This window comes from Empidonax traillii, unplaced genomic scaffold (assembly GCF_003031625.1).
Source record: "Empidonax traillii isolate 1590-97213 ecotype Southwest subspecies unplaced genomic scaffold, ASM303162v1 scaffold868:size279580, whole genome shotgun sequence".
NCBI lineage: Eukaryota > Metazoa > Chordata > Aves > Passeriformes > Tyrannidae > Empidonax > Empidonax traillii.
In genome coordinates, this window is record NW_020956061.1 from 204,320 (window position 1) to 210,319 (window position 6,000).

At 44.0% G+C, this 6,000-nt stretch overlaps 1 protein-coding gene across 22 annotated transcripts in view; it reads right to left on the minus strand.

Annotated features, from left to right (window-relative positions):
• The window catches only part of ADGRL2 (adhesion G protein-coupled receptor L2), a 121,079-nt gene that overhangs the window by 67,488 nt on the left and 47,591 nt on the right, over positions 1-6,000 (minus strand). The gene's annotated exons all lie outside the window — the stretch shown is intronic.

Here is a 6,000-nt window from a genome sequence, read left to right on the forward strand (position 1 = left end):
TCCATCGGTGCGCTAAGGGCAGCGCACCATCACACGGTTTGTGTGGCATCTTTCATGGAACTGTCACACCCCCACAACGCTGCTGCTGTGTCCCTCATCTGGGAAAGGAGGAAATTCCTTGGCACTGCTTCTAATCCTGGTCCAGGCAGACAGTGGAGCCTGTCTGCATGACTACACTGCACGTTCCACTTCCCACCTCTTTTCTCTCTGCTGCTGTCTCTGCTCCTTGGGCACAGCCAGACAGGCTGTGTCTGAAAGCAGCAGAGCAGGCAGGATTTGCAGAAGTGATTTAAAAAAAAAAAAAGAAAACAAAACAACCACAGAAAAACCCTAAAGCCATAGTTCCAACTTCCAACTTCATTAGTCTTTCTTATTCTGTGTCTCATTCTCTCCAGAAAGAGTTGGTTACTTTTGCTTGGCTATTTTGTGACTTGATCCAATATGCATGCTGATACTTGACCTGGTTGAACTTCAGTGCCCACCACTACGTCTTTTACATAAATTGAATCACATATAGGTAAGATTTTGAACAAATATAGACATGATTAGTACACAAATTGCAGATGCATACTGTAGAAAATCTCCCCCTCCCAAAAATGATACATGTGTTTCACAGAATTCTCGTTTTTAAAATGCTTTTTCTACATAAGAGAATTTCTAAAAATAGGTAACCTCTCCAGTGAAGCACCATCAAATACTCTGGAAACCAAACAAGGTTCAGCTATTCATCCACATGTTTAGTCTTTTGGAGACATTTCTTTATGCAAAAAATTTATTACATCAGAAGAAAAACCACCTGTATACTGCAGTTCCTTGTACACAGTTACTGATGGATTATTATTAAACAAAGTATTCCTGTTTCTTACAAATTCGTGTGCATTGCTGCCTTCTGGAAGACAAGCTGGGTAGGTAATGTGGTAGTGTCAAAATCCTATTTCTTTAAAACAGTCATTCCTTCCTAAATTTTTACTAGAATTCTAGATATTTCCTATTTTTTAAAAATGTCTTTATAATACAGTAGCACAAAGTCATTAATACTTCAGTGCTGCTGGACACCAGTTGTGACAGCACAGAGAAATAGCTCCTACATATGGAAAGCTGGAGCTCTATGGTGGTTTGAAGGCAAAGAAAATAAACTTTTCTTTAAAAGTATGATGTGTTAGAAGAGGCAAGGAAGTAAGATCTAAAAAAACCCACAAGACAACTTGAGATAACCCTCTGATAGTAAATTTTCACACGAACCAGAGGCTGTCACTTTTTCCATTGAATTAATGATCTGTGGATTAAAACTCCTACCATGTGAAGATGATTATCTGTTAGGACTGCAAAAATATAAAGTTTTTTATAACCATCATGCCAGTATCAGGATGTGGCTCCCGGTAGCCAGAGCCAGTACCTCCAACCCCTGCACGCCCCTGCCTTCCCCTTGCACCAGCACCAGCCTCTGTCACCTCCTGTAAGAACTCACCCAGGGGCTGGTGTCACCTGCAGAAGAACCAAGGCCAGAGCCCAGTGACCAGAACTGCCTTTGCCTATTGTTTTGTGGAACTGTACCCCCCGTGAAAGCAGGCAGCAGGTTCAGTGTTTGTTGATGAGGGAGGGAGCCATGCTGCGGGGAAGGCACCAAGTTCCACCTCCAGCTCCCTCCTGGCCGTCAGTTCAGCTGCTGGTACCACGAGCAATAACAAACACTGTTATTAGAGGCTGGCTGAAGTGCCATGAGCTGAAAGCTGGAGAGGGCTGGAACACGAATCCATCACATTAACACCCTACACGTTCCTCCCAAGCACCAAATTAATACAATGAAGACAAGAAGCCGCTCCTGGCTCAGCGAGGGCGTGAAACGGGCACAGGGAGGGGCGTGCAGAGCATCCCACACGAGCACACAGCAGCTCCTCTGATTAATGACCACCAAGACAGCCCCCATGGGACCCAATACAATGCTGCTGGTCAGTGCCATTCCTACATCCCCACTCCTGTCAGCTCCAGCGCTGCCCGCGGACAGCTCACCCTCCAGCTGGCGGCACTGGTGCCCGTACCTCCTGCATCACGGCCTGGCAGGGAACCCCCCGCTCCCAAACTTGTTGGGTTTCAGTCAGCAAGGAGGGGAACAGCTCCTACAGCTGTCCAAGAGGTGCCTGCACCGGGGCAGGAGGGGAAGGGCAGGGTGGACAGGGCACGGCCGCAGTCCGTGCCACACCGTGACGCTCCCTGCACATCCTGCAGCACGGGCTCCATCCACCTCTGCCAGGGAACAGCCTCAATTCAAACACGAGGCCTCTGCAGTTCGCTACAAAGGAAATCAGCTGCCTGCAAACCTTATTTCATCATCTGTGGCAACCACTATAAGGACTATGAATGTGTTTTATCCTGCAATTTTTCCCCCTGCAGGCATCCGTGAGAAGTTCTGTATCAGAACTTCTGTACTAGAACAAACATAAAAAAATACTAGAGCGGGGTTAGATCACTTCACAGGCAACAGAGGACACACCTGAGATTGCGATGTAGGTGTTACATCGCAAAAGCAGAAAGCAATAAAGCAAAACAATGCAGCGTGCGCTAGGTGGGAATGCTGCTCTAAGGAATCTCTACGGCGCAGAAAGAATTTTAACGAAATAAAATAAAAAAAAATTTAAAGTCCGCTAGCAGAGCTGCTGCGATCTTTATGCTGAAGCTTTATTTGTGATTTTCTCCTATCACCAAAGAAAAAAATAAGTGTATCAACAAGCAAAGTGTAATTCAATCCATCTTGCAATCCTGACAATCGAAGAAAGAACTTGTGGGAGGCCCTGTGAGCGAAAAATCAATATTGCAGCTTTGTGCCGTGCAAATGTGAATACTGCCAAATAGCAGAGCTTAGGGTAAAATGAACTGTTTTGCTCCATTTTCTCCTCTCTGAACAAATGATTTTGAAACGACAGCTTCTTCTGGAGCTATAAAACGTCAAGCAATAACTCGCTGCGCTTCAGGCAAGCGATTGGAATAAATACCTCTTGGCAACAGGTGCGATGACTTAGGACTGAAATTCATTTACATTCGGGAGATAATTCCCGATAAACAGATGCACTGCCACGGGATGGAAGTCTGAGCAACCGCCATCTGAACGCCTCAGCATCCTCCCCGAGTTCCTCAGACGTGAGTATGTGGCTCTGCCAGTAATGGATGTTGTCACCAGTACCTTTGTGTTCTCAGGGCTGTATTTCCCAGCCAGCTCGCCTTGCTGTACCTGAACAAACCTACTGAGTTTGGCAGGCGAAATCAACCTTCCCCCCCATCCTGCTGGTGGCCTGAAGGCAGAGCGTGCCCTGGATGGCACGGCCCCCGCTGTCTGCCACCCACCAACACAGCGAGGACCTCTCTGCTGCTGGGGCTGGGACGTGCAGCTCACCCCAAACATTAACTCAGTGTCTGCACCACACGCACCATATGCTGCCTCTGATTCACCCGCCTTTGTGTACATTCAGCACTGTGGGATGCCACTGTTTTTTTGTTGTTTTTTTTTTTCCAAAAATGGAAGGAGATTAATATCTAATGAGAAAAAAAGAGCATTGTTTCTGTCTTGCTGACCATTTTGATTATAGGAAAGCTTCCTGGCAAACATATGTTTCCTGCACTTCGTATCTGCCTACAAATCGGTTGAGTGCAGGCTCTTCACTGGAGGAGGAAAATAAACTGCTTTTGCCAAACCTCATTTCCCAGGAAAAAAAGGTAGAGGGGATTTTTGGTGGTAATATACGTTCGTTAATGCTTTATTGATCAATGCATGTAGAAGACCAAAACGAAAGTAAACATCGCAAACAAAAATCTTTCCTCTGATACTTTAGTATATAAAATAAAAAATACAAGTTGTATGAAAGGACTGCAACTCAGAATCATGTTTCAGAAATATGGGAAATTCACATTTGGCTAAAAATTTTTAACTCAAGTTTGCAATGCCTTATTTACCATTCCACTGCCTCGGTTCCTCTAGAGAAACTATTTGTCTTTACAAAGATAACCTAAATTTGTCGAAGTGCAAAGAAAAGTTAATAATTCACAGCATCCTGCCCACTTGCATACCATCTTTCTGAGCTGTCAATAATAAGAGAGCGTGCTAAGTTTGGCAGATAAAAGCAAAAAGGCACCACCACATTTGAATGTTCACCCCATACAGAGGGAAAACAGTGGAATGTAAACAGGCTAACATCAGCACTCGACATCAGAAGCAAGGAACCTTTGATTAAAACTTAAAGCATAGAGAAAGTCAACATGGAGATACCAAATTATTTCAAAAATGCAGATGCTTGAAAAACCAAGAATCCAAAACCAAAATCTCTGCAGAAATAAATATATATGTCTCTGTGAGCGAGGAAATATTGCTTCTTGTGTTATTTGGCTGCAACAGAAAGGCCTTTTGAGAAGAGCACATCTTTTCAAACAGAATGTTTACAGTTGTCTCTTTCACAATCTCTTTTATTTTACCATATCACGCAACGTGAGGATTTAAGTTCTGCACAAGGCGAAGTGATGCGTCCTGGGCAGCATTTCAATAATATATATTTAACAAAGGCAAAGCCCCATGAAAACCGTGCTGGGGATTCTCTCCCTCTCCAGTGAAGTGCCTGCCTGCACACACGGGAGGGTGCAGGGGGACAGCTGAACACACTCTGCCACCTCAAAATCACCCAAATGCTCAACGTGGGCCCTGCAAAGCTTTCACAATTCCACAGACGAGCCCCAGCATCCTGCAGTTTCTAAGGAATCCCATGAGCTCTGTCAAAGGAGACTTTTCTCCCCGTCTCTCAGCACTGTATATATCTCACACAGACAAGCACGTTATTTTGTTAAACAGCTTTTAAATTATCCAGCCCTGGTCAACAGATCACTACCAACTACTACTACAAGGACAGAGGCAATTTAAATGACAACTGTGCTTTCTCGTTCTATCTTTGAAGGAAAAAAAGCCATTCTGGCAAGCACGTCTATTAAAAGCTTAGGTTGGCACAGTAAGAGCTGCTGACACTGGCCAGGGGTCTGGAGTTCACAGCACTCCTCCTCTGTCAGGGAAGCCCCAGCAGCCGCAGCCAGCCCGGCACACAGAACCCCTCTGTTCCTCGGGGTCACGCTGGGCACGAAGCAATCACTGCAGAAATGTTCTCCTCCAGCATCTCATGTGCAAACCCAGCCCTGTCAATGAAGATGCTGGAAGGAGGGGACGCCGAGAGAAGGGGGGATTATTTAGAGAGGGAAACGTAGTAAGAGACATCTTCCTCGTTTGTATCAAACTCATTCATAGCCATGGGGTTAACTCAAAACAAGGGACATGAAAGTGTCTCGTTACTTGAACTTCAACAAACGGGCACAGAGTCCAAAGCAACAGACTTGACCACTTAAATTACATGGAGGCAAAGCAACTTCTTCACTGAACAAATGAGCTGTGAGGGGTGATTCTTGACATGAGTTTCTAGAATTCTGCTTCTCAGACGTTTCATATTTTAATTACTTGACTAAAATCTGGAAGCCTGTCTCTTACAAAGTAGAAATTCGAATTGCTATCAATAAAAGCTTTTAAAAATATTAAGTATCTAATGAAGGCTTTTTAGAAATATTTTTTACATTTTATTTGAACACAATTTAGTCTTTTGAAAAATTAAAACTGTAAAAATCTCTGTCAAATTTTAATGTTTTTCAAGATTCAGTGCGAGCAGCAGAATTACATCTGCAAGTCATTTTCTGTAATTATATACTTAATATTCAGTGTCCATAAACATAAAGTACGTATGTCTGCTTAATGAAATTCAGGAGAGAAGCCAGAGTTACACCCTCTGACTCACACCAGGATGGGTCCTGCCTTCCAGGTTCACTGAAACTTATTACAATCTTCCTTCTGTGTTTCCCAGTCTCCATGCAATTCTCAAAAATAACCCTATGAGGCTCTCTTCAGCAAAAAAAAAAAAAAAAGTCAGGGCTTACCTACTCTGTGCACCTTGTTGAATGATTCAGCAAAAGCTGAAGTGAGCA